Source organism: Coregonus lavaretus (assembly GCF_964263955.1).
Source record: "Coregonus lavaretus genome assembly, contig: HAP1_SCAFFOLD_56, whole genome shotgun sequence".
NCBI classification, from domain to species: Eukaryota; Metazoa; Chordata; class Actinopteri; order Salmoniformes; family Salmonidae; genus Coregonus; species Coregonus lavaretus.
In genome coordinates, this window is record NW_028164156.1 from 2,512,609 (window position 1) to 2,521,984 (window position 9,376).

Here is a 9,376-nt window from a genome sequence, read left to right on the forward strand (position 1 = left end):
AACTGCGGCCGCCTTGATCTCATGAGGTTATCGTTGCCCGCGTGTGCATGACGTCAGAGAAAGTCGGGATCAAGTCGGACACAAATCTAACCAGCATGCATTGGGCGGTGATCGCCGGTGATCGATTCTGCGCAGACCTGGCTCATCTCAAATGGGCCTCTTGTCTATGATCTGTCGGCATGGTTATACTGGCCTGTGGCCTTCTTGGAGGCCTTGATGATATCGGAGGGGGGCTCCCATTTGAAGCAGGGCTCCAGATTGGCCATCTTTATGGTCATTATTGAGGACAGGGTGCCATCCAATGCTAGGCTGTTTCTTCTCTTGGTTTTGTTCAGTCCCACAACTGAAAACACCCTCTCAGCATCTGCGTTTGCATGGGGCAACACCAGGACAAGCTTGGCGACGGCAGCAAGCCTCTCGAATTCTTTGGCTCCTGTCACCTATGGAAAATGCACCAAAACACAATGGAAAAACATACCTTGATTTTTGATTGATTAATACTGTGAGTATACTGTAGGTTGATCCATTAACAAAGTTCAGATAAAAACATGCATAATTTGAAACATGCATGACACATATATGCATGCAACAATTTTAAGCAACAGATGTAGCCAAGCCACACCTGCCAAAAGGAAAGACAAAAAAGGAAAAAAAAATTACCTTATGCTTCCGGGTTGCCATTTCAGCCCAGAAGCTTTCCATTTCAGTTTAGTCCTGCAGGGATATCATTGGCATGGTCTGATAATTTAGAAACTCCTCACCCAGAAGGTCATGCTCCTCTGGCCAATGGTATGGGAGGAGATGGGGAAACCTATTTATGAAAGTAGAGTTACAAGTTGTTACGTTTTAGGTATATAGTCATCAACCAGCAGCAGTTCATACACATCTTTGAGGAGAAGCCACATAAGAATATCTCATGTGCAGTTTAGGAGTGAACACACCTCATCATAAAACACAGGGTATTTTAGCTAAGATGATAGACAATAATTAGAGAAAAAAAATAACCTTTCAACAAAGTACAGGACATCTTCGATGTCACTTTCAGCCCTCTGCCGTACATCTACAAATTGTGCGTGCTTGATCAGTGGCTCTTCCAGTGGCAGCTTCTTAAGTGCATAGTCCACAGCACTTGTCAGGAAACACAACACAGCTTCATGGAATGAATCCACCTGCTGTGGTGTGATGTCACCCTCGTCGAGTAATCTGTTAAGTTTAGCCCTGGTTGTGAACCCAATACAGCATATCGGTATAAGGTACAAGGCTAAATATCACATATCACAGTGTTTGATCATAATAATAGTCAAATACTAACCTGGTAAATGGTTTGCCTTTTCTTTCAAGGCAATTTCACAAGGCTCCTCATGGCACTGCAGAGCTGCTGGAACCATAAACTTGGAACATAGCTTGCGTACGAATTTCACCATCTATAACAGACATTTACAAAAATAGTAGGTGAAACCTGTTTTAGAGGACCCCTGCAGATATCAGCAAGAAACACAGAATGGAAAAAAACAGCAAAATCCAATCCCACCTCATCATGTAACAAAAATATTGATGACTGCTCTCTCTGAAGCAGCAAGTTGAAAGAAGTGAAAGTTGGTACGGTGGCTTGGAAGAACAGCAGGTACACTTCTGTCATGGGGTCAGTGAATGTCTGCACAAGTCTCTTGAACCTGGCCTGATTTTCATCTTGAATCAATCAATAAATAACACAAAACAAGAGGTTGTCATTAATACAAGTATGTGACTAACAATCCATGTAGTTGCTGCATAATGAAATTGAAAATTGATGACCATACTAGCAGATTTGTAGTAGCTGGCCAGAGGTTCATACAGCCTCAGGATCCTGGTCACACAACGTTCAAGGCTTAGCCAACGGACCGAGATACGCAGGAGGACCTCCATGTACTCCGCTTCATGGAGCTCACAAAACTCTGTTTTAGACATTAAATCCATATCATATATTTTCTACAGCTCAGCATTTCAGTATTACACTTAATAGTATCAAACATGCATACCTGACAGGTATCCTTTCCGATTTGTGCTACCCTTGAACCAGTAACCGATGTCCACTACCATATCCTCCAAATCAAAACCGGACACCTGCAATGCATAAATCAATCATAACACATTCAGTCAATGCACGTAATTAGGATACAAATAAAAATGTACATGTAAAGATAAATCAGGCCTTAACTCACTTTAAAAAATCTTTAAAAAATCCCACTCCTGCAGCTTTGGCGGTGTTATGTGCCACATGACAAGGACAACCATGAATATAGGTGTTGGGATGCTTCTGGAGCACCCTAGAGGCAATGGAATTACGTGGTCCAATGTTCACAGCTGCATTGTAAACTGAGAGACCAATGCAGTTCTCCCAAGGGATGCCATGCTCCTCTATGGTGGAGTTAATTTTGGTGAAGATCTCACTTGCTGGCCCACAGCTCGTCCCACTTGTTGTGCACATATTTAAGAACTGGTGGACAACTTTGCTGCCCATGAAGACCCGGACAGTAAGCGGGTTCATCTTTTCCACTCCTATAATGACAAGTTAGAATCATACAGATGTTCATGTTATTAGATGTTTAAAAATACACAAAGCACATGTTTTGCAGAGGAGAAAAATCTCAAATAGTTTGTGAAATACCAGTGTCATTCGACCCATCCGTAACAAGGGTATACGGGGCTTTTTTCATCTCCTTCACAAGCTCCTGTGTGAAATATGGTGCGAGTGCTTCATTGGTAATGCAGGATGACTTAGTCCTGGCACACCTGTACTCCTGCGCTGTCTTCGAATCTCCGAAACATTATTTTAGGAGAGGCCCCAGGTGGTCCGCAAAGGCTAGGGGGACGTTGTGAACTACCAACCCAGCTGTCATTTTGACCTCAGCCCTTCTTGTCTTGAAGAAATTAAAAATTATGAATCCTCCCAAAAGACCATAGTTTATTTAAAATAGACGCCTGCGATAATAGGGCACAGGTAAAAAACACATTCAGCAACTAAGATCTCAAATTAAGAAAACTGGACTGTACTACACTGAAATACAAACCACAAATTAGTCAAAACTATCAACCATGACTTTACCGTGATCAACTAGAACACAAAACTCTTGACTGAACCTTGACAGAATCATTACACATATCATACCTTAACCTCTTGTGCAGACATACCCCCTACAGATGGAACGGCCATTGCATATTGGGATATTGTGGCTGTGGACTGGAGAGCTCGTTGCTTATCTTGGTGGCCTTTGCTTTTTATATGGCGCACTACATCTGTCACACCCTGGTGGCAACATGAGTTTTCAATACGGCAGACTGCACACCAGTAGTGCCTGTTGAGGCTCCCTCTGGTAATACATGGCCATGAAGAGGTCCACTCATTTTGGAAAATGGATCTATATGTTGCTGCTCCAGCCAGAGCACGACTCTTCTGGCCCTGCTGTTGGATTGGGGGGGTCTCTTCTGTCTGTCCCTCTGTGTCTTCTTCCATCTGCCCTGTTGGTTGTTCTATTTGTCCTGTATGTTGCTCCTCTGCATGGGCGTCAATCTGTCCTGTCTGTTGCTCCTCTGCTTGTTTGTCAGTCTGTCCTGTCTCCTGCTCTCTCTGTCCTTTGTGTTGCTCCTCTGTCTGTTGTCCTGTCGTTTCTATCAATCGTTCTGGCTGTTCTGTCAGTGTGTTTGTCTGTCTTTTCTCACTTGGCTGGTTCTTTAACTAAAATAAAAGGTTTTCGCTTTTGTCCTGGCAAAGGTCTCTTTCGGGACATCTTTGAAACCTTAAACAATTCAAATGGTCATGTTGGTTTAATAACTCTACTCTCAGTTACAAAAACATACCTACTTCTATTGCACACATTTCCTGTATTTATGTTCAATTCTTTGGAATACATCTTACCTGTTCGAAATCAGCTGAGTTTACATTCACCACACTAAATCATGTTCACACGCACAAACAAATAATTTCTTTCAAGATTTAAAGTTTAAGAGAGTGAGTACTCAATTGGACGACATTTCATTGTTACATACCTAGTCTCAGCTCAGCTTCTTATCAGACTTCTTGAGGTAGTGACCGTTTCTTCTCCTGTTGTCTTTCGCGGCAATGGTATCTCTTCTTCTGTCGCTAACTTCGGGGTGCAGCGCATATGGTTCAGTGGCGCTCATCAGCGCCATCTACCGTCGGGGAGTTTGAAAAAAGGAACAAACGAGTCTCGGGCAATTTGTTTTGCGTGAGAAATTGGATGTGTGGCGTGAGTGCGTGTGAAAACAGGCAAAAACGTGTGTCACACGGCGAAAGCGTTAGAGTTGGCAGCTCTGTGTTATGACATGTTATTTCGATATTAGAAAGTTTAAACGCGCTATTACATACCTGTAGTAATATAACAAAAGTTATCGTGTCGACTGCACAATTATGGCGCTTTCTTTATTCTGAAGACCGATGCGCACCTGCCAGGAACTTCCTGTTCCACACCGCCACAGTTCCTAAATCCATTGACGCAACAACGCAAGACTTCTTCTTCTTCGTCTTCTTCTTCTTCTTCTTTGATATCATGGCGGTCTGCAAACAACCGTTTAAGTGCATGCCGCCACCTACTGTGCTGGAATGTACGTTGAATCATGATCTGGCCAATTCTGTCCTACCATGAAAATACAATTCTAAACCAAATAAATCCCTAAATTCAACCACACCCTCCCCAACCCCATTAAACTTTATCTATATCATGCGGAAACACTCCACCCATAGGATTGTTCAGCATGTCAACAACCATTTCAACAGTAACATCTGTTAGCCCCAATATCTCTTTTGCCGTCTCCACAGTAACCTTCAACCTTGCATTTCTGCTTTCCATAACCCGAGTCGTGTTGACAACCTTACCAATGAAAGCTATGGAGTCAACTTTATTCACATTCATGAGCACAAGATTTCTGAACAGGCCTTGAAACCATGCTAGGACCATCAGAAGCACCAGCCCCGACAGTAGGTCCACTTACTACAGGTACATCCATGTAAGCTCCATCAGTCCACACAGTAGTTCTACTAATCTGTTTTATGGCCTCTGCATACGATACAGCATGACTGATCCTATATCTCTGAGCCTCTCTCTGTACCTGGAATCCACCAAACGCTGCACTGTGTTCTCCCCCACAATTACAGCACTTAACCTTCACATTGCTTCCACATTCACCATAATCTTGTGCTCCTCCACACTTGGCACAACTTTTATTTCCTTTACACTAAAGCAGCTACACGTCCCATTCTTTGGCATTTAAAACACTGCAGTGCATATATGGACAAATTCTCTAACATTGAAAGTAAGGAATCCTATCTGTACTTTTCCCGGCAAGACTTTCTCAAACCTCAGCATCACTGATAAGCTTTCACTTCTTTGACCCTCTTTCCTACTGATCAACCTTTTGGCCTCAATCACTCTGCCTCCCTTCACATTGTCTTTAGTATCATCTGTAACCTGCATCAGCACCAGGGACATGGCTTTTAATCTTCATCCCATTAAGTTTTTCCATTTTCTAAATCTTCCCTTGCTGAGCCTGGCTACCACACAATATTAATCATCTACCATTTCCAATGAACCAAGCTAATTTCACTTCACCTACCTCTTTCTCTACGGCATTAGTTAGTCGGAGAGGGTGTAAGTGAGGCCCTGTGGTCTCATCAAACACTATCACCACTTTCCACTCCAACACATCACTACTCTTGCTCCCTACCTTGGCCCTATGCTTTCTTTACTAGACAATCCACTGCTTTCTGTATCATGATCTCTCTTCTTCCTATGTCTTTCTGTATCATTCTCTCTTCTTCCTGTGTCTTTCTGTATCATGATCTCTCTTCTTCCTGTGTCTTTCTGTATCATGATCTCTCTTCTTCCTGTATCATGATCTCTCTTCTTCCTGTTTCTTTCTGTATCATGATCTCTCTTCTTCCTATGTCTTTCTGTATCATGATCCCTCTTCTTCCTGTTTATTTCTGTATCATGATCTATCTTCTTCCTGTGTCTTTCTGTATCATGATCTCTCTTCTTCCTGTATCTTTCTGTATCATGATCTCTCTTCTTCCTGTATCATGATCTATCTTCTTCCTGTGTCTTTCTGTATCATGATCTCTCTTCTTCCTGTATCTTTCTGTATCATGATCTCTCTTCTTCCTGTATCATGATCTCTCTTCTTCCTGTATCATGATCTCTCTTGGTATAAATGACTTTGGTGTTGATGACTTTCGCTCTTTGCTCCATTTTTCGTTGTCACTGTGTTCCATTCATTCTTACCAACTTCACTCCACCGCGCGCCATCAGAATCGAACAGCACTTCTGCCATATTTTCCTACCCACAACCCCACACCTGCTACGGACTAACTCCTGCATGTAAAATACTGCATGGAGAATAAAACAGTGAGTTTAATTAGCTAGACAAAATCAACCTTGTTTAAAAAAAAAGGTATCTAAGTGTTTCAATTTGGTGTGTGTAGAGGTGTAGTGACATGTTTTGAGTAATATATTATTATAATTGAGAAATATACATTTTGAATGCCATAAATTAATGGCAGATGAACTAAATAGGCTTGAGTGCAAATATCCAAACATTCAATATCAATGACTACAATAACAATTCTTGTTTTAAAATAACATTTAATAAACACATGTAGTTGTTTCAAAGTCTGTTTATTATTAAACAAAGTTGTAACATAGCAAAAATAATATACCCAAACTAATGGTGAAAACTGATCATCACACCATCTCTATCTGATACATGTTGTGTCTAATAGCGCATTACCACAGAAAACTGCAGATGGAAGCAGTACCACCCAGTCAACCACTACACAGGGTATTCAACACTAAGGACAAATCCAAGGTATATTTTGAACGCCATGAATTAAACAAAAGCATATTTACTGTATAGATACCCCAAAAAACAAAGTTTGTCCAGCACAAATTCATGTGGAACATTTCTTTTTAATTAGCAGATCAATTAAGTGCATTGCAGTTATCCAAATACATTAATCATCAATGCCGAAAATAAACACATGTAAAGTGTTGGTCCCATGTTTCATGAGCTGAAATAAAAGATCCCAGAAATTCTACAAGTTCAAATGAGCCTCACAACGCTGCATTATCATGCAGAAACATGAGGTGATGCAGCTGATGAATGGCACGACAATTGTGTTCATTGACTGTAGCTTATGCCTGCCCATCCCATAACCCAACTGACACCATGGGGCACTCTGTTCACAACAACGACATCAGAAAACCGCTCGCCCACACAACACCATACACGTGGTCTGCCTGCGGTTGTGAGGCTGGTTGGATGTTCTGCCAAATTCTCTAAAACAATGTTGGAGGTGGCTTATGGTAAAGAAATTAACAAATTCTCTGGCAACAGCTCTGGTGGACATTCCTGCATTCAGCATGCCAATTGTACGCTCCCTCAAAACTTGAGGCATCTGTGGCATTGTGTTGTGTGACAAAACAAGGTGCACCTGTGTAATGATCATGCTGTTTAATCAGCTTCTTGATATGCCACACCTGTCAGGTGGATTGATTATCTTGGCAAAGGAAAAATGCTCACTAACAGATATGTAAACAAATTTGTGCACAAAATTTGAGAGAAATAAGCTTTTTGTTCGTATGAAGAATTTCTGGGATCTTTTACTTCAGCTCATGAAACATGGGAACAACACTTTACATGTCAAGTTTATATTTTTGTTCAGTGTACATATATAGCATATTGTATGACCACTATTCCTTTTTTAGCCTTATGTAACGTAAGGTAAGGTTATTATGATACTAAATGGAGTGGCACGGATGTACGTATAGAATAATAGGTTTAGTGCAGATGGAAGCAGCACCACCCAGTCAACCATCACGCAGGATATTCAACCCTAAGGACAAATACAACGTCATCTCAATATCTTTACAGTAGAAGCTATCTAAACACAGCAAAACTGACAAGGTGCAAGACTGATCAGTAAAGTAAAGAGAGGTTAACATTCTATAACGCTCCCTTTCCTCTGCACAGTTCTCTCACAGTGAGAAACAATAGGATCCAAGTCAACGTTGTCAATAATTTTTCATGAGATAAGAATTAAGAGATGGAGTGACTAATATTAGCTGGTCTGAGAGAACTGATGAGGCTTTTCTCCTTTATGTATACATTGGTGTCATATTAAATGGCCCAATCAGGAGAACCTCTTGCAACAGTCAGAGCAGGAGTAAGGCTTCTCTCGTGTGCATCCGTTGGTGTGATTTTAAGTTGTCCTGTCGAGAGAAATTCTTCCCAGTCAGAACAGAAATAAGGCTTCTCTCCTGTGTGTATCCGTTGGTGTAATTTTAACTTATCCAATTGGGAAAAACTCTTTCCACAGTCAGAGCAGGAGTAAGGCTTCTCTCCTGTGTGTATACGTTCGTGTGTTTTTAAGTGGCCCAGTCGAGAGAAACTCGTCCCACAGTCAGAGCAGAAGTAAGGCTTCTCTCCTGTATGTATACGCTGGTGACATTTTAACTTATCCAATTGGGAAAAACTCTTTCCACAGTCAGAGCAGGAGTAAGGCTTCTCTCCTGTGTGTATACGTTCGTGTGTTTTTAAGTGGCCCAGTCGAGAGAAACTCGTCCCACAGTCAGAGCAGAAGTAAGGCTTCTCTCTAGTGTGTACACTCTGATGAATTGTCAGAGCCCCTGATGTTGTGAAGCTCTTCCCACAGTCAGAGCAGGAGTAAGGCTTCTCTCCTGTGTGTATCCGTTCGTGTGATTTTAAGCTGCCCTGTCGAGTGAAATTCTTCCCACAGTCAGAGCAGGAGTAAGGCTTCTCTCCTGTATGTATACGTTCATGTGTTTTTAAGTGGCCCAGTTGGGAGAAACTAGCCCCACAGTCAGAGCAGTAGTAAGGCTTCTTTCGTATACGTTCATGTGTTTTTAAGTGGCCCACTAGAGAGAAACTCTTCCCACAGTCAGAGCAGGAGTAAGGCTTCTCTCCTGTGTTTGTTCTCTGATTAACTTTGAGCTCAGTTGTTGTGAAGCATTTTCCACAGTCAGTGCAGGAATACAGATTCTCTCCTGTATGTATTTTTAGGTGTACTTTTAGCATTGATAGAATTGGGAAAATCTCCTCACAATGTGGGCAGTGGTGAGACCTCTTAGCTCTGTGATCTTCCTGATGTTGCTCTCTGGATGTAGAGAATGTCTCAATGTCACCTGTGTGAACAGCATAAAAATCAAATCAAATACAAAAGTAGAAGAATATACATACGCAAATCCAGGTAATGAAATCCACCATATGCACTGAGCTTGTTTGACAGGTTTAAGCACACTAAATACTAAATAAATGATACACGTACCAGAGAGTCTGTTGTAAGCCTTTATTACAGCTAAGA

General features: G+C 41.6%; 1 long non-coding RNA gene across 1 annotated transcript; it reads right to left on the bottom strand.

Annotated features, from left to right (window-relative positions):
- Nucleotides 1–392: 392 nt before the first annotated feature.
- Nucleotides 393–1,078, bottom strand: LOC311117371. Its single transcript, XR_014611606.1, has 3 exons — nt 1,006–1,078; nt 661–811; nt 393–440 (listed from the first exon to the last, which is right to left on the bottom strand). It is a non-coding gene; the product is annotated as an uncharacterized lncRNA (long non-coding RNA).
- Nucleotides 1,079–9,376: the final 8,298 nt, after the last annotated feature.